The sequence below is a fragment of the Mixophyes fleayi genome, chromosome 7 (assembly GCF_038048845.1).
Source record: "Mixophyes fleayi isolate aMixFle1 chromosome 7, aMixFle1.hap1, whole genome shotgun sequence".
NCBI classification, from domain to species: Eukaryota; Metazoa; Chordata; class Amphibia; order Anura; family Limnodynastidae; genus Mixophyes; species Mixophyes fleayi.
In genome coordinates this window covers 52685155-52710640 of record NC_134408.1, presented here as the reverse complement: position 1 = coordinate 52710640, position 25486 = coordinate 52685155, and positions in this window count along the sequence as shown.

Here is a 25486-nt window from a genome sequence, read left to right as displayed (position 1 = left end):
GTTGACACAAGCAGAGACACTGTAGAAGCACGGAGAGCGGATCAGCTGGCTGCAGACACGAGGAGTACTGGAGGGTTGCGATGAGCAGGGTACTGCAGATACACGGAGGCAGCGGATAGGAATCAGCTGGAGCAGTCACGATGAAACACGGGAGAGTTGAGGTGAGCAGGATACTGTAGATACACGGAGGCAGCGGATAGGAATCAGCTGGTGCAGTCACGCTGAAACACGGGAGAGTCGAGGTGAGCAGGACACTGTAGATACACGGAGGCAGCGGATAGAAATCAGCTGGTGCAGTCACGATGAAACACGGGAGAGTTGAGGTGAACAGGATACTGTAGATACACGGAGACAGCGGATAGGAATCAGCTGGTGCAGTCACGATGAAACACAGGAGAGTAGAAGTGGACTGCAAACTGTAGTAGCACAGAGGCAGCGGATAGGAATCAGCTGGTGCAGTCACGATGAAACACGGGAGAGTTGAGGTGAGCAGGATACTGTAGATCCACGGAGGCAGCGGATAGGAATCAGCTGGTGCAGTCACGATGAAACACAGGAGAGTAGAAGTGGACTGCAAACTGTAGTAGCACAGAGGCAGCGGATAGGAATCAGCTGGTGCAGTCACGATGAAACACAGGAGAGTAGAAGTGGACTGCAAACTGTAGTTGCACAGAGGCAGCGGATAGGAATCAGCTGGTGCAGTCACGATGAAACACAGGAGAGTAGAAGTGGTCTGGAAACCACAAACGAACAACAGGAATCAGCAGGAGCTGAACACACGAGGAAACACAGGAACACCTTCAGAGGCTCATGGGGAATGAGACTCCAAGATCAGGCAAAGAGGTATTGACCACAGGTGCTTTAAATAGGGAGTGTTGCCTGATCAACCAATTAACTAAAAGGAACATGTACTGAAGGTTTGAAAGGACTGCACATGCGCAGACCCTCAGGATGGTGGACGGCCACGGTTCCTAAACACACGAGAAGTAGCACTCACAGTCCGGTGAGTGACAGATGCATAGGCTAGAGGGAAACAGTAGACCTCATGACATATTTAAGAGGGTCGCCTACCACTTATAAACAAGTTGGATGTGAAAATAAAAAATATGTAATACAAGCTGCCCTCCCGCGAATTGCCCGTAAGTCTGCACTTAGAGCAATGTCTGAACATTAGCAATGTTGACTGAAGCGCGCCAAAAATGCCCCGCAGAGTGGTGTTTTTTTGGCTAACAAAATGTTGTTTCTCCTGTAAGAAATTATCTATCTGAGGTGGTCTTCAGACAAGTCTGGATGTCAAGCTGCCCTCCAGCAAATTGCCCGTAAGTCTCCACTTAGAGCAATGTCTGAGCTCTGCGCTACCACATGTTATAAACCACTTTTTAATGCTAGTTTTATATTAACTGTGACCTTTTTCTACCTGGGAAATAAAGGACATGTTGTATGCTAAGAAGAGGAGGGTGCTAAATAATAATTACCTCAGGCCTAAGAGCAACAATATAAAGGATCTATAAAATACCGGGAATGGAAAGTATTTAATGACAAATTTGCTTTCATAAATTTTAAACTAAATTGTGTGTTTTCATTTTTTGGCTTATAGGGAAGAAAATACGCAGCAAATAAGCAAGTGTCTTTAATATTAAATTAAATGATTAATCAATACACATGGAGATGAATATGAGCATAGAATTATTATGGACGACAACCAGGGTGAGTAAATGTATTAGATTTGACTATGAAAATAGACAACAATTATCCCCTAAGGGATCCCCCCGGCGCTAATAGTCAATAAAGAGTAGATTCCAAAATGAAAAAATGGAAATAAGTAGGTGACCCTGCAGCTAAGACACGGTTCACCAAACCGTTAAATCAAAGGAATGCACATTGTAAGTCAAGCGCTGGAGCACCCACAATACAGATATTGCTCTATTCCTATCATAGGATACAATTTTCGATGAAGCCAAATTAAAATATTAAATTTGAAATTTTATTCATACACCATCTAATATAACAAATATATGAAAAATCTGAAACATCCTCAATTTGGAATACAAAGCATCACATAAGTTGGTAAGTTCCACTCAATATATGAAACAGAATATATTCCTTATCTCATGAGATCGTTGCAGAGAGGAACAATTACCTACACCTTCTATATATTCATAACAGGTGAAGCCAATCTTTATATAGATGAAGATATTATTGCATATGGATCCAATATGATACAGATACCCAAATAATAATTAAAAATTAAAAAGTATACATTTCCAATATCCAGAAACCGAATACATGCATGATTCAAAAATTAAGGGTAGGGGAGGAATTAAAAATAGATATTGGATAATAGTAATACACCTGAACAAATAGAATGGAAAAAGTGCATAGAAAAACTTGCTGGTATTGTTGTCCACCGTATGGTTAACGATACATCCAAACACATATATGTAGAGTATAGTTCCACCTATGCATAGGTAACTGCTGTCATCTATAACTCCTTTGTATCATGTATCCGCTTGTTGAACTTAGAGTCCATGTGTATAGCAGTAAAACATAACCACGTGTGGCTGTCTTGTAGTGACTTATGCACTCCGGAAAATATAAAATAATAGGGCTTACCCGGCTTGATCCGTAACTTAGAGTATAACCGAAATTCAAATACAATATACCGTCCCCTCCTGGATGATTTCCATAAATGGAGCGAGACGGAGTTTGCCCAAGCTGGATCTGTGATCCGAAGAGTGCATATGACGCAAGCACGTTTTTCCGTCACCTCGTATCTGGGGATACACCCCTTGGTTGCCCAGGAACCAAAGTTTTGTTTGAGATAAACCAATTAGTTGCAGCGGAAGCTGTAGTAGGTATTAAAACACTCTCCTTTACCTCTCACTTCTTCACACAGCGCTGTGTTTGACAAGAATATGGAGAGGAACCCTGCTGACGCGTTTCGTCCTATATCCTAGGACTTTTTCAAAGCTGTTACTTCTGCACCTTTGGTTCCTATTTAAGGGATAAGTGGGCGTAATCATCCTCACACATATTAGTGTCTTAAAGTGAACTGTTCCATTATTTCTGGAAGGAAGCCAGATGACATCTGATAATCACTCCAAATTACAATGATGTATAATTCCATATAAACGTTACCCAATCGGATAACTTTAATTATTTTTATATATTAATCCATTCCTTTTTCTATTGCACATTTCATACAACAATACATATTAAAGAAAAGAGAGATGGACCCAGATTGAATCTACTTCACACGGGCTTAGCCCATAAATCCACCATTCTTGTGGTTCATATAACGTTTACAGTACTATACATCTCCCTTATTCGAATGTTACAATAATATGTATAATATAATATATTTTCTTCTGGTAAGTATTTATTAATTTATGCAGCTTTACTGCTTTTGTAACTCGATCTGATCCTTCTTATCTTATATCTATAAACTTAATTGAACATCACATACTATTCCATGAGCTCCTAAGTCTGGTGTTATTACAATTCTTATAACACATCGGTTACAAGGTTGAGCCTCATTGCATTTTAAAAAGAGATATAATATCAAATAGTCCCCTCGTATAGAGGGTGACCATTTTAATCGCAAAATTCCAATGCTTCATTCAAACCTCTCGGAGAAAGGGTCCCTAATTTAAAGATCCAAGAGGATTCACATTGACATAATCTCCGGAATCTATCCCCCTTTTCTCACAGTAGGCAATACCTGTTCCAAACCCGTAATCCTAAAACACCCTGGATTTTTTCTGTGTACCTCCAAATAATGTCTCGACACACTATGTGTCAAGAGACCATTAAGGATATTAAATCTGTGTTCGCGGAATCTTACTTTAAGCGGTCTCGTAGTTCGACCAACATATTGAAGATGACACTCACATTCCAACATGTAAACAATATATGGAGTGTCACAATTAATAAAATGTTCAATGGGAAATTCTTCCCCACAAGTATTTGACCGTACTTTCATAGTTCTATTCATAATGTGGTCACAAGTCAAACATCTTGATTTGCCACACTTATAGCATCCCTTAGGTTTATCTGGGAGCCATGTGACATTATTTGTGCACTTCTCTTGTTTTAACATACTGGGAGCTAGTATTCTTTTCAGATCCATATTTTTTCTGAAAATCACTTTCGGTGTACTATCCAAAACATTCTTTAATATATTGTCTTCCTTAAGAATATTAAAATTTCTCCTCACAGCATTGCCAATTTGTCTGGACTTGGCATTATATGTTGAAATAAAGGCTGGATTACTATTATTAAATTTATTCTTTTTTGTTATTGTTTTGTCTCCATCTGAAGCTTCTAATAGAAGACTCCTATCTAAGGTAGAAACATAGGAAACAGCTTCCTTAAGTATACTCTCAGGATATCCCCTCTTATTAAAGTTATCCATCATTTTATCAGATTGGATCTTAAAATCATAATCTTCTGAACAGTTCCTCCTTAGCCTACCTAATTGGCCTCTGGGTATGTTGTTCACCCATGGGCGATGATGTCCACTCTCATAATGGAGGTAATTACAAACATCTGTTGGCTTGTTGTAATTTGAAGTTATGACTCTGTTTCCATCAGCTGTTACTGTGATGTCAAGAAAGTTGATAGTATCCTTATTAAACTCATAAGTAAACTTCAGGTTATATGTATTGTTGTTTAAAAATTCAACAAATTCTAAGACAGAGTCTATATCCCCCTTCCACACAAAAAACAGGTCATCTATGTACCGACCATATAAGACCAGGTTCGCGCCAAACCGGCCCCCCCATATAAGTTCCTCCTCCACTTGTCCCATATACAGATTGGCAAAGCTCGGCGCGAACCTGGTCCCCATGGCCGTACCGAGGACCTGCAAATAAAAATGGTTCTCAAATAAAAAATAATTGTGGGTTAGGATGTATCTGATGGATTCCAGAATAAAATCACATTTAGCCTTACCAATGCTATCATCTGTGTCCAAAGTCCTTCTAACTACTTCCACTCCTTTCCCATGGGGTATGTTCGTATATAATGCTTGGACATCAAGCGTCAAAAAACCGTAATCCGGCTTCCATTCTAAATTACTTACTATATTTAAAAAATGAATGGTATCCTTTATATAAGAGGACAAACGCGGGACAAAACCCTGTAAATAATGATCCACATAATGCGAAAGATTAGATGTAAGCGAACTAATGCCCGATATTATGGGGCGTCCTGGTGGAGAGACTAAGCCCTTGGCTTCCTTCCAGAAATAATGGAACAGTTCACTTTAAGACACTAATATGTGTGAGGATGATTACGCCCACTTATCCCTTAAATAGGAACCAAAGGTGCAGAAGTAACAGCTTTGAAAAAGTCCTAGGATATAGGACGAAACGCGTCAGCAGGGTTCCTCTCCATATTCTTGTCAAACACAGCGCTGTGTGAAGAAGTGAGAGGTAAAGGAGAGTGTTTTAATACCTACTACAGCTTCCGCTGCAACTAATTGGTTTATCTCAAACGAAACTTTGGTTCCTGGGCAACCAAGGGGTGTATCCCCAGATACAAGGTGACGGAAAAACGTGCTTGCGTCATATGCACTCTTCGGATCACAGATCCAGCTTGGGCAAACTCCGTCTCGCTCCATTTATGGAAATCATCCAGGAGGCGACGGTATATTGTATTTGAATTTCGGTTATACTCTAAGTTACGGATCAAGCCGGGTAAGCCCTATTATTTTATATTTTCCGGAGTGCATAAGTCACTACAAGACAGCCACACATGGTTATGTTTTACTGCTATACACATGGACTCTAAGTTCAACAAGCGGATACATGATACAAAGGAGTTATAGATGACAGCAGTTACCTATGCATAGGTGGAACTATACTCTACATATATGTGTTTGGATGTATCGTTAACCATACGGTGGACAACAATACCAGCAAGTTTTTCTATGCACTTTTTCCATTCTATTTGTTCAGGTGTATTACTATTATCCAATATCTATTTTTAATCCCTCCCCTTCCCTTAATTTTTGAATCATGCATGTATTCGGTTTCTGGATATTGGAAATGTATACTTTTTAATTTTTAATTATTATTTGGGTATCTGTATCATATTGGATCCATATGCAATAATATCTTCATCTATATAAAGATTGGCTTCACCTGTTATGAATATATAGAAGGTGTAGGTAATTGTTCCTCTCTGCAACGATCTCATGAGATAAGGAATATATTCTGTTTCATATATTGAGTGGAACTTACCAACTTATGTGATGCTTTGTATTCCAAATTGAGGATGTTTCAGATTTTTCATATATTTGTTATATTAGATGGTGTATGAATAAAATTTCAAATTTAATATTTTAATTTGGCTTCATCGAAAATTGTATCCTATGATAGGAATAGAGCAATATCTGTATTGACTATGAAAATATAATATTTTTTTGCATTAAGTAAGACTATATTTAATTTTAAAAACATTACCTGTATTTGGACAGATATTAGATTGGATGAGGATTAGGAGTTTATTTTATAGGATTCAACGTACAATAAAGAAGAATAACATGGGTATTATAATCTCTATTTCATACAGAAAACGAATATAAAGACAAAACGGGGTCCATCACTGCTATCCATGAATATAACTGGCATATCATGGAGTGATGGTATAGGGCCTTTCATTTCCTAATCAAATGTAAGTACTTATCTTGTAAGGCCTATGATAATGATATAACATATAACATATATATTTTTGTAGTTATGGTTAGAAATTTTAACTGTTACAGTGATTGAAGAGTTTTAAACAGGAAATTTAAATTTAAAGTGTGTCTAGGAATATTGTTATTATTTTCTATACAGTTTCTTATGCTAACAATGTCCTTTTTGTTTTTGAAAAATACAGTGAAAATGAAGAATTGAGAAGAACAGATTTATCTGGCCAATCTATGGATGTGATCTGTGAATTGTACATTAACAACATTAAACCTACCATTTTTAATAATGACAATATTAATAAATTAACAATAAATTACCACATATACAAAAGAATGTGTCTGTGCAATGCTCATGTGAGAAAATTAACTATGCTTTAAGTAATAATTGGTTTTATGTAAAGCAGTTACAAAATTTAAATGTAAAAATAAGAAAAAAATATTTTAACATGTATATAACAGTAATGCACAATATGATTAAAAATGTCTGAGAATATAATAATAAAAAATCATATTTATTCTTTAAATTATATGCATTACAAGGTATACATCAATTTGCTTTAATTTAATCTAAACATAGACAATTATATATCATAAACAGCAGCAGTTACAATAAAATATTGGTTAATAATAACAGTTCCTCCAAGAACAAAAGATTAATGTCTAATTAAATACCAATTATGAACACAACAAAACATCTGACGTATTATTATTATTAAAAACATACTAACTGGCGTAATGCTTTGTGAGCATGACAAAAAAGTCTAGTAGCAAACACGGCTACTTAATACATGACAACATATAGTAATAACAAACATGGTCAGGAAAAGTATATATGTTCATCTAAGTTCAAATTTATGTTAAATAATTATGGCCCTAACACCTTTGATTGTGAATAATAAACTGAATATGTTAAAAAAGATACAGAGACTGTAATTTTTGATAAAGCTAATATATAAAGTAGTAATCGGGTACAAATGGAATTACATAACTATTAATGATATTGATTTCACTCTTACCGTTTTCATACTCCTTTTTTTGCATGAGTAAATGGACTTTTTATTTTTATTAATAGATTACCAATTTGGGTTTGTTTACAAAAGTAATGTGTAGGGTTTATATCTCAGTAGTGATTTTCGGTGTAGACATTAATGTTCTGTCGTTAATATTGAATGTAGTAATATATTTATTAGTAATTTCGGTTTTGTGGTTATTATTTAAGAGTCATTTGTATTTTGATAGGCATTTATGTAGTGTAGGTAATATTTATTTTCGGATAATTTTTTGTAGTGATTTTTATATTTGTAGGTAATATTTCTCAGTAGGCATTTCTTGTGTAGACATTTAGTACTGTCGTTCGTTGTAGTCATTTATGCTATTGTTATTTAAAATTAGTAGGGATTTTATGTCTGCCGTTATATTATTAGGAGGCATAGCTCGCGTCTGTTTTACATCGCGCCTACTTTGTAGCTGTCGCAATAATGCACTTGTAGGCACTCGTGTAGTTCTATTCAACCCGTATGTTATTCCTGACCAAAATTCCTTAATATACAATAAATGTATTGAAAATTGTGTTTTTATTTTTTAAAAAGTGCTAATTAATGTTTTATAATATAAAAAAATAATAATTTAAGAATATTTGTAAGTGATAGCAATATCATGTTTATATTATAAAGACTAAATGTTGTATTTGATTACATTAATATTAATATATTAAGTGATATTCCTTAATATGCAATATTAATTTAATCAAAATTGTGTTTTACAAAAATACAAAGATATAGGCCAGGTTCCTACTGGCGTTGTGTTAGTGCTTTCTTAATGTGAGTGAAAACAAATGACAAATTCTACTAAAAGACTAACAGTGTCTGGAGGTGGTAGAGACTAGTTCCAAAGGCCACTTTCGAAGGAGTGAGCTGTGCATCGTCCTGGCTGGTCTATTAGGGGGGTATTCAATTGTCAGTGAGATTTTGTTTTCCCGCAGCGTTAAAATAAAAAAAAAATCTCCCGTGGGTTTTTGACGGCAATAGCGACCATTTTGAGTTAGCGCATCAAATCAATTGATATAGAGGGAACGCTAACCCCGCGCGTTAAACATTGTGTTTGTGAGTTTTTAGGGAAGTGAAGGGGAGTTTTAACGCGGTCATGTATAACACAAAAAAAGGTTTTGCATACATTTCCATACATTACACATTGATAATATCTACATTAGAGTACTTTCTTAGGCATATTCTTTAATTGAAATATTTTTTTACCATAGAACCATCTATACCATGTCAAAACACATTACTACATTCCTATTCGTACCAAAAACATAGATAAGTATAAATTATCAGTGATTTTATTTTATTTATTTTGTTATGTTTATTTTATTTCATTATTTTTTCACAAGAAAATCAACTTACATAAGTTAAGCATTAGTGATAAACAGAAGTTTAACTTTTTTTCAACATTATTACATGATTTCAAATACTTTTCAGAGGTTTTTTACTTTTAACACACCCCAAAGACGTGCGAGATAAAACAGTATATTTTCCTGCTTAACGCGGCGCGGTAAAAAACAATTGAATGGCTTTTAACGCAGCTACCTCTCGCACACCCTATACTTTCAATAGAACTTCTACTGGAGAGCGAGGTGACCGTTTGATGAAGAAAAACTGAGCGCTAAAAATGGAATTGAATCACGGGTAAAGTAAACCCGCTCGAAATTGATAAAAAGCAGCGTTAAAAAGACTTAACGTGGTCAAAAAAAAAAGTCGCTGACAATTGAATACCCCCCATAGTGCTGATTGCCCACATGCTGTGCAATAGTGCAATAGTTTGAAAACAAATGGTGGTTTATTAAGGTTAAAACAATACTAACTGGTTATAATTGTAATAACCATTATTTACCTATGCTAAAACCAGTTAGCATTGCTTTAACCTTAATAAACCACCATTTGTTTTCAAACTATTGCACTCCTACAAATTGTTGAACATACATAAAGTACATTAATCCATAGATATCTTTTTTGCTTTTTGAAAATACAGAGTAGGTATATTAAAATAAACATTTGTCAAGCAACGTATGCCCAAACCGATATTACTGGGGGCCCCCTAGTAATATCGTATTGGGCATAGGTCGCTTGACAAATGGGGGCCTCACAGTACCCCTAGCCCAGGGGCCTACAGTGTCTTCATCTGGCCCTGCGTCTGGGGGAGGAATATTGTTAGCAGTTGTCATAATAATGTGCTATCTCTCTCTCACTTCAAAATAATTGTAAACTTAATCTCAATGGGAAAGTGCTTGTACTTTAAATCACATAGACCTTGCACAAGGCTTACCAGAATCCTGGGTGTTACATTTGCAACAAGCAACATAAATTGTTGGCTGGTTAACTTCTGACACTATGTTTCTAGATAACTGTAGTCATGTTAAAACAGGAACAGGACATACATCAGTGAGGTCAAAGGTACATCCTGGCAATTTTAACAAATAACATTTTACCAAAGGGTGGGGCCAGAAATAATGATAACATCTAGAACTATGGGCGTGCCCAGACATTTAATGGCAGCCTGGCCATGATGGGACCTGTAGTGCACCAGGAACAAAATACTCTTATGCATAATACTATTATACTAAAGTGCTCTAGTGCTTCAGCACAGGGCTGGGTACCCCTGGGGGTGGGAAGTTTGAGAAGGCCTTATCTTCCTAAGCAATCCAGCCCTATGCTGTTTAGCCTTAGATTGGTTGTCATTATGACAGGGGTACCCCACACTGTGGGATTCTCTGCTATAGTGACACCAGCCCAGGTTGGCAAAGACTATTGCTGGTAATTTTAAACTCGGGGAGAAGGGGGCACATTTTGCGCTCCCAAAATTGCTAGTACCATCATAGGCTCGCAGCACTAGATTTAGGTAAGCTTTTGGGGCGGGGGCATATTTTTTATTTGCATTTTTACAGTTACTTGTTTTGTTTTTTAATAGCTGATTTTATTGTCTGTAAAAGTTTAATGATTTATGTATTTATGTTTGTGGCTGCATCCCATATGATGATAATGGCATAAAGGCGTTGAGGCAATATACTGTGTGTGGAAAGGAAACAATTATCACCCACACAAACTGTACCTCATTCATTAACACTAAAATGGGACGACTTAATATACTTATTATCTCTGCTACCCTCTTCACACACTTCATGTATTTAGCAAATGTGTTTAAGTTAATACCCAATCAAAAGTTAAAAATGTGTATCAAATTTTAGGTTCACACTGACTCTTCATTATAGTAATAATGGACCTGACTACACATTTATATAAACATATTAAATTTGTAAACTAATTAGGAAGGAAAACAATTCTTTTCTAGGGCCTCAATATATTTTTTTGATATTTTTTTAATTAAAATATGGGTGGGGGAATGGGATTTTCACCAGGGCAAATGGCAACTGGGGCTAAGAACTTTGCATTGCGGGTGATTTCTTCATCAGCTAAAAAAAAAAGACAAATGAAATGCAATGTTAGTACATTGATAAAACATATCTTAGCTCGATGGTTGCACTTTGTTCACTCATTTTCCAAGCGCAGCAGAGTTGAAGTGGTACATTTAGTGAAACTCTCTGCAAAGGTTCATGTGATGCTGAACACATTTAGTAGCTAGAGGACTACTAATTTTTGGAGGGACATGCAGATATAAATTCAGCGTTGGGGGTGTTGCTTGGCCAAAAAAAACTTATCAGGCCCATGTTGGCAGACACCTGTGGAATGACAAACTCATTAGGTCTTGGCAAAAGGACAGTTTGGAAAGAAAAACTTTCGGAGGGCAACACTTTTATGCTTGCCAACAAAGTTTTTAAAATTATACTACATTATAATACCAAAAAACTTACTTTCTTCCACAGGAACCTGGGGTTCTCCTCTGACTTTTCTCTTGGCTGATCCCACATAAGTCGTGAAGAATTGAAGGCCACATCCTCTCTGTCAGCCTCCTCCCACGCAGAATCCTCTCAATCAGAATCCTCCCGGTCAGACTCCTTCTGGGCCACCTCCTCATGGTCAGACTCCTCCTGCAGACGATGGCTACATATTAATCTTGAGCATATTCGTTCTATTTTTAATAAATATGACATATTAGTTTTTTGGAAACTTTAGCTCTGTCTAACACATATATAGAGACATCCAGATAATGTTAGGTTGCAATATTAAATATCCTTTACCACACAAGGACCATCATTTGCCAAATAAACTCTCTACAACACTTTCATATGGAGGTGGTTTATCTGAATCACATACTGACTCAGAAACATTACTATGACACAGCAGGCATTGTACTTGGTCTAATGGAGGTTATTACATCCAGGACGCCGACAGAGGAAGTGAGCCGCGGATCGCCGCGGCCCGTTACAGTAGGCACAAAGTTTATCTTCGTTGGCTATGCGCTAAGCTGTGGGTCTGAAACAAATGTCCATTAATGCAATTAGAATTGACAGCTTGGCATGGGGGAGCGTGGCAGTCCTTATGTTTGAAAGTGAATGAGTCTACACGGAATCCCCAGCTCCAGGTTCCTTACAGGAAGTTTTCACCCCAGTTTATTGGTCCATTCAGAATCTTGGAAGTCATAAATCTTGTAGCCTTCACCCTGGAACTTCCTCCCACCTTGAAGATTCTTAATGTCTTCCATGTCTCCCTGCTTAAATCAGTGGTCATTAATAAATTTCCCCCCTGTGCCAGAGATCTTCCTGCCGTTTCTGTGCAAAATCAGGATTTTAAGGTATTTAAGGTTAATGGGATTATCAATTCACGTATCCCCAGAGGAACCCTGCAATTCGTAGTCGATTGGAAGGGCTACGGTCCTGAAGAACGCTCCTAGGTTCCAGCTTGAGATCTCCATGCCCCTGGTCTCATTAAACCTTTCCACAAAAAAATTCCTGACAAACCTTTTAGAGTGTCCATGGTCCACCCTTAAAGGGGGGAGGGGTACTGTGAGGAAACTTACCTGTGTCCCGTCCTGACAGCCGCGCTGTGCTATTTACATGATGCCTCGGTGGGGCTGGTCACATGATACCGCAGCTGGAGAATTGAATCCCCATCCTTCCTTTATAAAAGAAACGTTCTGACGCTAACCTGTGTCAGAGCAACAGGTTACTTACCTACTGACTCCTGTGTGATCTGCTTGGTCCTGTGGTTCCCCGGACTTTTGATTACCCCTTGCGTTCCAAACTCGGCTTGCCTACTGTTTATTCTCCTTGGATCTTCCTTCTGCATAATAGACATCTGACCTGTTTACCAGACCCACCTTTCTCACTGACTACCCTTTCTGGATCTCACCAAGACATCTTTACCGTTCATCTTATCCACTCCAGCGTCTCCTAAGGTTTTGCCTTTGTTTATTGCTTCGCTGCCATTTCTCCTATCTATCTCTCACGTCTGTGGCGGTTCCTGGAGAAGACCAGGGGGCTGTTAGACTCCGCACCTTGCTAGGCATGTGCCAATCTAGACTGAGTGAAGATCCCTGAGCATAACAGGATTGCATTAGGGGAATTAGTTGGAATTGGAAAATTTTACACTGTACTATGTACTAGTAATGAGGAGTTTGATGATTATGGTGTTGATGGTGAAGATTGCATGAGCTGTCTATCCATTCAGCTGCTAGCTGATGATAGGCTGCTTGTTAATACGTTATATACAATTCTAAACAACCAAGTTTTGTGTGCAAAGCATGGTACAATAGCTATGAAACATAGTGTCAGAACACTGGCTGATAGGATTGTCATTTTGCACAAGTAGCTAGATGAAGGTGGACCATGCACACAATAGTTTGAACCTTAGACAGCATATATCATGGACTGAAAAGTGAAGAAACACCAAGGACATAATGTTAAATGATGCAAGATAGAATTGATCTTGGGCCCTCTCACCCACCCATATGTTGAAAAGGACATGCACATAGTTTAACAAAATAATCATTTCAGCGACAGGGACTGCCACTTTTGCTACTGAAGTGCTTGATTTGTTTGGGGTCCCATAAAAGTGAAGATTATGGTTGTTGGGGGTTGAACTGGAGAATAAATTGAGATTTTTTTTTAAACAATTTCTTAATGGACATTTGGCTAACAGTGGTCATCTTCCTGGTGACAAATGATAATGTAATCCCCCTCATCATCATCCTCATCAAAGATGTCTAGATCAATTACTTTTTTAACTTTACAAAAGAAGATGAAGATACACCCAGTAAATAACATGTGTGTCACATTGGAGAAAGACAGCAGTGAGACATTGGAGAGAGACAGCAGCGAGACATTGGAGAGGGACAGCAGCGATACATTTGAGAGGGACAGCAGCAGCAGTTCAGAGCTCATTAGACAAACAGAGATAGCATCAGTAGACATTTAACAGATGATGATAGACCAAGGTCATAATGTTAAATGGTGTAAGACGGACTCGTCCTTGGGCCCTCCCTGCCCAAGTGTGATACAGATGTTTGACAATTACATAATCAACGTTTATAAAATGGTGAGCACCCTAATATGGACATGTTGGAAAGCCGACGATAATGACATCAGCAGTATTATTGGGATAAAAATTGAAATGTAGACAGTATTATTAGGTTGACAATTCAAATGTAGACAGTATTATTTATTAGGTTGACAATAATATCCCTAACCCTGTCCCTAGCCCTATCCATAACCCTGCCCCTATCCCTATTCCTTACCCAGTTGTTATTCCTATTCCATCCAAGCCATATATTACTGTTGAAATTTAAATTGTTGATCCAATAAACAATACTGTTCTCCATGAGAATTGTCGAACTAATGCTCTTGACACCTGAATTGTCGACCTAATGTTGTGGACTTTCTGAATGTCATCAAAAACATATCTAGCTTTCAAACATTGCAGCCATTTGCACAAGGTGATAGATCAAGACCATAAAGTTAAATAGTGCAAAATGGAATTGTCCTTGGGTCCAACCACCAACCCATTTAAAGGACATGCACATAGTTTAAAAAAAAAAAAAGCACTTCAGTGATAAGGACTGCCACTTATGTGGCTGAAGTTCTTGATTTGTTTGGGCCCACACAGAAGAGAACATTTTAGTTGTTGGTTGATGAACTGGAGAGTGGAGAATAGATAGGGATTTTAACAAATTACTAATGGCCATTTGTCAATGTTATCACCCTCATTATCATCCTCATGACTGATGTTAACATCATCATCATCATCACACAATATTATCTAGCAAAGGGTGTAGTTAACTGCGCTCCCTATAGCATGTGTTCAAGTTGCTGGAGGAAAAGTATATGTCACAGGGTAGACAATGTTTCAGCTCTTGCACTGAACTGGATATACTTGCTCAGAACTGGGTTTCTGATTCTCTATCTGTATATCTGCCCTCATTGGGCTCCTTTTTTTGCACCTTATGCCTCACATTTTCAGCTGAGGCTGTTTGTGATAGACCGTGCACCATTTTGTACACTATAGTGTATTATTTTATTCTGGTCATAATTGCTATATTTTGTATGTCTGTACTTGATAATAAAGAAGGCACCTGTATTGCCACACACACACACACACACACACACACACACACACACACACACACACACACACACACACACACACACACACACATCTTCTCTTACTCATATACAGTTATAGGCACTATACTAGCGCTGAGGATTCTCTTTCTATTATCACACAATATTAGTCCATCCCCACTGGAATCTGCCATTACAAATTTGCTTTGTAATTGGCTGCAATTACAGTATTCCTCATACAAATTATAATTCATCATGATGAACTCCAGTTTTCTACATTTTTGGCAAGTAGTCTACTCCAACGATCACTCACAATGTTCTTGGCTGTTCTAAACACTCTTTCCCAGGGCCATCTTAACAACATTATGGGCCCCCGTGCAAAGCAGTGCACCGGGGCCCCTAGATATAGATATAGATATATAGATGTATACAGATACAGATATAGATATATAGAGATAGAGATAGATAGATGTACTTGCTCAGTGACCCTTGTAGGGTTTTTTTTGCATGTTTTTTTCTTTTGCAGGATTATTTATTCTCATTAAGAGCTGTGTCTATGGGGCCCCCTTGCCCGTTGGGCCCCCGGGCAGCTGCTCATCGTGCCCAATGGAAAAGATGGCCCTGCTCTTTCCAAGTATACGCTGGAGGGTGGACAGCTTAAGTTTGTACAAGGGGCTCCAAATTGCTTTTCTCTTCCCAGAATTCAAAAGGACTGTCTGAGATGCTAATTTCTACTTTTCAATAAAGTAATCATCCACCATTCTACTGATACAAGGTGTATCAGATTGAGACATGGTAGAGGTGTCAATATATTTGGGAATTTCTTTTAAACCTGACCACATGTCATAACCTTTCACATTGTGCTGTGTTGACTCATCATCAGTGTGACTCTTACAAAAGGGAAGTTTTTTTCAGGCAAACCATTTTTAGGAAAAGCTGAAGTAGGGCATATGCGTCTTGAGCTGTGAGCTTGCTCGCAAGGAGCTGTTTGCTTCTGTGAAGATTTGTGTCAGTTGGAAATAAAGACATTACATATGACTTAATCCTAGGATCGAGCATAGTTGCCAAAATGTAGTGACGCATTTTCAATATGCTGCAAGCCCTTGGGTCCTGGCAAAGTGACTTATGGATGGACTTGTGGATTGTTTAACAGTCAATTGTTATAAACTACTAGTAGTCTTCTTCATGGTCTACTTCTGGGTTTAAGATCCACCAGCAGCAGCAATGGGAGTAGCGTTCAAGAATTCTTCAGAGTAATCCCAGATAGGGGAGAAGTCATCTAGCCTTAGCAACTTGGGTGCAGGACTCTGATCACTAGTGAGGATATTGATGAGGAAGGTGTTGTCAGTGTGGCTTTACAAATGCTACAAATGGCTAGACAACTGTTGTCAGGATTGGATTAAAATAATTGCACACATAAGAGGTGGATTCTTTGGTCTTATGCCAAGGCATGGCAATGGCCTTCTACTTATCACTGGCAAGAACTGCTTCCACTGGTGCTTGACTTACACAAACAACATCATCCTCATCATCATTCTCATCAATATCCTCATTAGCGCCGTCGTCAGGTACACAAATATCCCCCTCATCCTGTTGCAAATGCAAAGTGGTAGTGTATCAGCGGCTACACTAAAAGGCATACCGATGACAACCTGTTTGAAAAACTAAGGGATGTCATTGCAACATGGCTTATCCCATTGGGACTCTCCTGAGGATATGTCATTTGTAATAACGCCACCAATATTTTGACAGCATTACAGAGGGGAGAATTCCATCACATTCCCTGTTTTGCTCACACAATGAACTTAGTGGTACCGACATTTTTAAAAAATGGCAGTGACATGCAGAAGATGCTGTCTGTGTCCAGAAATAATTTGGGTCATTTTTGACATTCTGCAACAGCATGTAGGAGATTTCAGCTGCTGCAAGGAGAATTGAATTTGAAGGTGAATGTACTTTAGTCCAGCACAGTGTAGAATACTTTCCGTGTGGTGCAAGGCGCTGAAACCACTCTAAGTAGTCACCTGTGAATTGAGTTCAGACACTGTTAGCTTGCGTCAAGTGATTACCCTAATTAGCCTTTTGGAAAAACAGCTAGAGAAATTAAAGGAGGAGATGAAACTAAGCAATTCCGCTAACTATTTTGGACTTGTAGATCAAGTACTTTATTCACTTCGCCAGGATCCAAGAGTTATCAACATCTTGAAATCAGATCACTACATTTTGGCAACTGTGCATGATCCTAGGTTAAGAGCTATGTCTTCTCTTTTTTGGAGCTGACCCAGATCTCAAGAGATTGAATGAGTTCCTGGTCAGCAAGCTGACAACTCAAGTGGTACATGACACCACAACTCATCCTCCCTCCTTTTTTTTGGTGACTGCTGCTAGGAAAAAATATAGCTTTCCCAAGACACCCAGTGGTGATGCAGATGAATCAGCACAACATTTTGACATTTGGTCTGGTGTAAAAAAAATTGCCCACAAATCATGTCAGCTCTGTGTAAAATGAACTACAAATTCCATGGGAGGGGGAGCCATTACCGGCAATTACATCAAAGTACAGACTTCTGTAATGGTGGATTCCAGCGGGGATGTATTAGTATTGTGTGAGGATAATGTACACACTGATAAGGGTGAGAATGATGACAGTGTAGATTGCAGGTGCTGGGATCTAGCTGAGAGAGGGGAGCTAGCTGATGCTGGTATGCTTGTTAATATTTTGGGTAGAATGGCATATTGGCAAATTTATGTTTTTCTAAAGTAAACTTTCACCTTTATTAGAGAGGTGTTTTTTTCTTTAAAAAGGTACAAGCTTTTTTTTTACATTTTTATTTCCCAGACTTAAAACCACTGTGCACTTGAACATAAGCTTTAGCACATGACGTAGAGGGATTAGTATCATCATGACTGAGACTGGAGAGTGTCAAGTACAATGTGACTGAAGACTGGAGAGTGACATGAACACTGCTACCCCTGTTTCTGTGTGACCAACAGCACTGAGACTGGAGAGTGACAAGAACAATGTGACTGAAGACTGGAGAGTGGCAAGAACACTGCTACCCCTGTTTCTAGTTGACCAACGGCACTGAGACTGGAGAGTGACAAGAACACTGCCACCCATCCTGTTTCTGTATGAGCTTCGGAACAGTACAATGTGACTGGAGACATTTAAAAACACTGCAAGCCCTATTATTAGAATGATTGTTTCAACACTAAGCACTGCAATCCTCTCCTGTTTCTGTGTTAGCTATAACTCTTTATAATGTCAATGGAGTCTTTGAAGAACACTGCCAGCCTTATAATTTGTCCTTCAGCACTGAAAACTGCCAACTTCCATGCAATAGCACACTGAAAGGACTGTTATTACAGACTAGAGGGGTATCCTCAGCGAGGAATAGGCGTTCTCACAAGATCAATGTACAGTAGGGGTTTGCGAAATTCAAGCACATGCAGCCACGGCCGTAGCAAGCTCCACGGTTGTGGAAGTAAGCTTCCATATATCAGGGTAAGATAGGAGCTTATACAAAAGGGACAGTCTTCACCCATTTTAAAGGGGAACCAGAATAATAAGAGAGCAGTTTGGAAGCTTCATTAAGAACTATTTAAACTAGGAGAGTGGGACAGGGAACTAAATAGGAATAAAGGAATCTGCTCCCCCAGCAAAGAGGTATTGTTTCTCAATGCTAATAGAACAGGAAACATATCCACAGCAACAGAAGACAATGCTTATAAAAAAAATAAACATAGACAGAGAACTGAGCGCAGTTAGGAACAGGAGATGCACAAACAAAACTCATAGAGCTATGTATGCAAATGCTAATAGCTTAGGAAATAAAATCCCAGAGCTAAGTGCAATAATGACAAGGGATCATCTGGCTAGCGTGGCTATAACAGAGGTGCAATGAAAATCATGACTAAGACATAGCTATCCCAAGAAATACTTTATTTAGGAAGGCAGACTTGGGAAGAATCGGAGAAGTGGTAGCAATGTATATGAAAAAGAGCATAAAACACTACTGTAATACAAAGTATTGAAGAAAAAACTGAGGCCCTTTGGGTGACCATAGAAATGAGGGAGAAAGCTATTCTTCATACTGGGGTGATCTATAGACCACCAGATCAGCAAGAAGAACTGGACAGGAACCTATTGCAGGACATCACTAAAATGATATTAAAAGGAGAGGTAGTAATCATGGGAGACTTTAATCTACTGGATGTGAACTGGGAGGGGTCTTTTGCAAGTTCCACTAGAAGTAGGGACATTCTGAATTCCTTGCAGGGAGCATCCCTCAATTAAATGGTGAGGGAGCCCACTCGCAAAGATGCAATATTAGACTTAATTCTTATATATGGTGACAGAATATCTGATGTAAATGTGGGTGAAAACCAAGATCCAGTGATCATCAAGCAGTATGGTTTAGTATAAAGACAGAGATCGACTCATACCACAAAAAAACAAAGGTGTTCGATTTCAGGAAAGCTGACTTTGTAGAGATGGGAAAATGTGCAACTGCCTCTTAAAGGGGTATATTTACTAAACTGCAGGTTTGAAAAAGTGGAGATGTTGCCCATAGTAACCAATCAGATTCTAGTTATCATTTATTTAGTACATTCTACAAAATGACAACTAGAATCTGATTGGTTGCTATAGGCAACATCTCCACATTTTCAAACCCACAGTTTAGTATATATACCCCTTTGACAGAGTCGAGGAACTTGAAAAAAGTTCAGAAGAGGTGGAAAAATTTAAAAAGATCAATAGCAACAGACCTTTGTATAATTTTTTTTAGGAAAAGCACAAGGAAAAGGAAGCCAGTGTGGTTTGCAAAAGAAGTAGTAAGTATTGTGAGAGCATAAAACACGGCTTTTAGGAAATATAAGCAGACTCAGAATAATGAAGACAAAGGTGTATTTTGCTACAAAGAAGGAGGCTAAGAAAGTAATCAAATGTACAAACGCACAAGCTAATGTGAAAATGGCCCAGTCATTAGTTAAAGGGGACAATTTTTTTTTAGGTGTATAAGTGAGAGTTGAAAAACAAAAGTAGGAATAATAAGAATAAAGATAGAGAGTGAGAATCTTGTTAAGGTAATAGCAGATCATCCTAATAATTATTTTTGCTCAGTGTTGTCAGATCTAAAATCTGTTCAAAGTTTGCCTAATGGTGTCAAGTATATTTGGAAGAGCTTCAATAATAGCTGGAGAGAATAGGCACAGACCAAGGTTCTGCATGTATGAAATATTCCCTGTTTAATATCTCAAAGTCCCAAGTTTTTATAGCATTCTTAATATATGTGAATCCTACGTCCTAAGCATACAATAGTCTTTGGGCTGTGCTGTGGATTACCTATTTCACGTATTCTTGAAGTTTCTAGCTTCCTCCCCATTCTCAAGCCAGATGTACCAATTATTCTTATCTATGTCTTGTTAGCTACACCTCAAGGCTGTGGGCTTACATCTTTCAAAACTGCATTTCAGCAGAAAATGAATAACCTCTTTTAGGCAACTAAAATATCTATGCAAGTTACAAAAATGGCTGAACAAAGGCTTCATGAGGCCTCAACAAAAAAATCATATTTAACAGTGTTAACTACAGAAAGAGAGGGGAAGGGTGCCACAGTTAAGTTGCAAGTATATTAAACAAAGAGGTAGATACATTCAGGCGCGGGCTGGCAGGTTTCGGCCCGGGGGGCGCACAGGTGGCTGCATCACGTGACACGCGATGCGGCCGCATCATAATGACGCGGCCGCATCGTGTGTCATTTTGAGAAATTATTTCATCCACAGGGGGAAGGGGATGGGGGGAGGCGGCCGGCCCGAACAGCCGTTAGACTGAGCGGCCTGCGTGCCCCCCTGCCCCCCTGACCACCGGTCCAGCCCTCCCCTGGATACATTTACAGAGGAGAAGGTCCTAACAGAGCCTTCAAACTGAAAGTGGATAGATCAATGGGGCCAGATGGGATACATCCAATGATACTAAAATAACTTAAAAGGGTGCTGGCACACCACTAACAGAATTATTCAACCAGTCACTAGCTACAGGAGTAATTTCAGAGGATTGGAAAAGAGCAAATGTAGTGTCACTGCACAAAAGTGGAAGAAAGGAAGAGGCAAGCAACTACCGACCAGTGAGTCTTACATCAGTAATAGAGAAATTGATGGAGAACACTCTTAAAATAAAGAGTTCTAGAATATCTAAAATCCAGTAGCTTACAACATCCTAAACAGCATGGATTTACTGGGGGACAAATAATGTTACATAAATCTTATTGACTTTGTTGACTGGGTGACTAAAGTAATAGACCTGGGTGGGAGTTGTAAATATAACTTATCTGGATTCCAGTAAGGCTTTTGATACTGTCCCACATTACAGGCTGTTAAATAAACTTGAAAGCTTAGGATTGGAGTCTAAGATGGTTGAATGGATAAGATCTCGGTTGCAGGATAGAAAAAAGAGAGTTAAAGTAAATTGAATGCATTCACAATAGAGAAAGGTTACCAGTGGAATACCCCAAGGAACTGTTCAGTAGCAGAAAGAAAGAAGTAATAATGCCACTGTATAGGTCATTGGTATAGCCTAATATAGAATACTGTGTTCAGTTCTGGATGCCATATCTCCAGAAGGACATGAATACATTAGAAACTGTACAAATAAGGGAAACTAAAATGGTATACTTTGTGAATAAAGCCTATCTGCTTTTATAACCACAGCGATCCAAGCAGACAATATTTAGTTTAAACTATAGTTACGGACATAACAAGAATATCTTGAAACCCAGTAACTTTCAGGATCCCAAACAGCATGGATTTTCTGGGGGAAGATCATGTCAAAATAATCTTCTTGACTGGGTGACTAAAGTAATAGATCAAGCGGTGACCGTATATGTAGCTTATCTGGATTTCAGTAAGGCTTTTGACACTGTCCCACATTGCAGACTGTTAAATAAACTTGAAAGCAGGGGTTGAATTCTAAGATGGTTTATGGATAGTATCTTGGTTGCTGTCACGTCCACTAGGGTCCGAGGAATGCCCGTAGAGTCTGCTCAGATTGGTACTACCTCCTAACAGGCGTGGAGTCTAATGGAGAGTGGGTGTTCACCAGAGACTCCCGCAAGGGAGTCTGAACTTCGCAGCTCACAGACCGCAGGTCACGGTTCTCTTAAGAGGTAATGAGCGAGATTGCGATGAGAACCAATACTATAACTATGAATATCACAAATAAGTAGGATCAGAACGGCTGAGACCCTAGGAGGTTGTTTCCATTAGAGACAGTGAAGTAAATACACTGGGTGTAATAATCTGTAGAGCTGTATGCTGGATATTCAATAGGCAGGTAATTGATATGTTGAAGACTCAGGAGACAGGTGGAGATGAACTGCAGAGCGATTACCACAAGGATAGTGGAGTAGACACAGAGGCTGTGAGGATCTGCATACCAATGTTGAAGATTCAGGAGACAAGTAGCGATGATCTGCAGAGAGTTTACCACAAGGATAGGGAAGTAGACACAAAGGCTATGATGATTTGCGGACCAATATGCTGGAAACTCATCAGACAAGTAGCGATGATCTGCAGAGGGTTTACCACAAGGATAGTGGATTAGACACAGACACTCTGGTCATCTGCGGACCAATATGCTGGAGACTCAGGAGATAAGTAGCAATGATCTGCAGAGCATTTACCACAAGGATGGTGGAGTAGACACAGAGGCTGTGAGGATCTGCGGACCAGTATGCTGGAAACTCAGGAAACAAGTAGCAATGATCTGCAGAGCGTTAACCACAAGGATAGTGGAGTAGACACAGAGGCTGTGAGGATCTTTGGACCAATATGCTGGAGACTCAGAAGACAAGTAGCTACAAGAAGCCAGGGTACAGAATGTCTGAACAGGAGTAGAGACCTGAATATCTGGAAATGTACACAGGTACGAGGTGTGTTTAATTAGCGAACTCAGGCATCGGATTGGCTGTAAAGAAAGAATGGGGAGACATGCCGGTTAGTGCATGCGCAGTTGACCTGACAATATGGCATTCCTCCAGGAGAGCCGCGGGGTCCGTCCCGGAGAAGTGCAGCCACCAGGAATAAGGTGAGTAACAGCGGGGAGCCCGTCGATCAGCAGGTCTGATGTGTGACAGTTGCAAGATAGAAAGCATAGAGTTATAAATGGAGTGCATTCACAGGAGGGTTAGGTTACCATTGGAGTACCCCAGGGATTTATACTTGGACCAGTGGTTTTTAATATCTTTAATGGTGACTTTGCAAATGGTATTGAAGGGAAGTATGCCTTTTTGCAGATGACACAAAGATATGCAAGATGGTAGACACACCAGGAAGGATAAAACAAATGATTGATGATCCAAGTCAGGCTTGTCCAACCCGCGGCCCGTGGGCCGCATGCGGCCCAGCATGCCTGTAAATGTGGCCCAGCAGGAGTTTTGGTTGTGGCAAGGGGGCAGCGCTGTTAATAGGAAAAAAAAAATCCTGCAAAAAAAGCTGGTACTCCGGCTCCCTCCCTGGTCTCCTCCTCCTCCATGCGGCGCTGGCAGTGAATGTCGGGAGTGATGTCATCACGCCCAACATCTATTGCGGAGCGCTGCACAGAGGAGTCACCCGCGCGAGGAGAACAATCAGCAGCATAGAATTGGAGAAGAGAAGAGGACATGAGAACAAGCCGATTAAAAGGTAAGTTAAGGGGGATTTTTTTTTATTATTTCAAGGAACGCTGACCAGTGAATAAAAGTCACCTGGTCCTGGAGCATCATGGACCTTATCTCCCTCCTACATACTTCTACTTGTAATACTAATGGGGCATTATATATTATTCTCTTTGGCCCATTATAAGTTGTTATCCTTTAACTAACATAGTGGTGTAATTAGCAAAACAGGTGGCAATTTGGGGTCACAGTGGTGTATATGTCAGGTATCGCAGGCCTGGTCAGGGCACCCTCATATACAATGCCTGGCTTAAATGCATTTTATTGATATTGCAATGAAAAAATACAAAAAGTGATTATAGAATAATAACTAGAGAGGATTTTTTGAAGAGGGCAATTGAAAGGTAAGTATAGGGGGATTTGAAAAAAAGCGATATATATATATATATATATATATATATATATATCCCTTTTTTTCTCATATATATATGTTAACTATGATTTCTATGATTTTTTGGATGATCAGCTATCGTTAGTGTTAGTGTATTTTATGTGCGGCCCAAACCAACTCGTCGTCTTCCAATGTGGCCCAGGGAAGCTAAAAGGTTGGACACCCTAATCTAGGTAGACTAGAGGAATAGTCAAGAGTGCAGCATTTAATGCCAAAAAAAAAATTAAAAAATTATGCACTTGGGTCTCAAAAACAAAAAGGCTAATTATAGTATTAATGCTACTGAGGAGAATAGGGATCTTACCTGTTCCCGATTCAGTATAAAACCTTCCACACCGCTTACAGCGGCAAAGTTGTAGTTGTCATACTGGTACAGGGAAAACCTTCTCATTTGGAATTCCTCTGATTGAAAAGCTAAACAAAGATAATCATGATTTCAGGTGTCTTAAAGGCAGGTAAGCTATGTAACAAAGCAATGAGAAAGGCAAGTCAGATGCTTGGGTGCGTAGGGATAGGAATCAGTAGCAAAAAGAAAATAGTAATAATGCAACTGTATAGAATATTGGTACAGGCTCATCTAGAACACTGTGTCCAGTTCAGGAGGCCTTATCTCCAGAAGGATATAAATACATTAGAGACTGTGCAAAGAAAGGCAACTAAAATGGTGCATGGCCTACAACACAAAAATTACGCGGATAGACTAAAATATCTTAATTTGTATAGTTTGGAACAAAAAAGGAAAAGGGGGCATGATAGAAACTTTCAAATATACCAAGGGTTTTAACAAGGTACATGAGGGAAACAAGTATTACAACATGAGGACATGCACTGAAACTAGAGGTGCAGGTTCAGAGGAAATTTTCAGAAAAGCTACTTCACAGAAAGGATAATGGATTAGTGGAATAGCCTCCCATCAGAGGTGGTAGAGGCTAGTACAGGCGAGCAATTTAAACATGCTTGGGATATCCTTACAAAGAGTTGAGGATCAAATAGGGTTTGAGGTTACCATAGGTAAAACTATGGGCAAACTAGATGGGTCAAGTGGATTTTATTTGCTGTCAAATTCTATGTTTCTATATCTCTATATTACAATAGCCTTTGTCTCCCACCTATGCAAGTGTCCTTGACAGAATATTGTAATATTTTTGTTACCTTAATATTAGTCCAAGTGGACA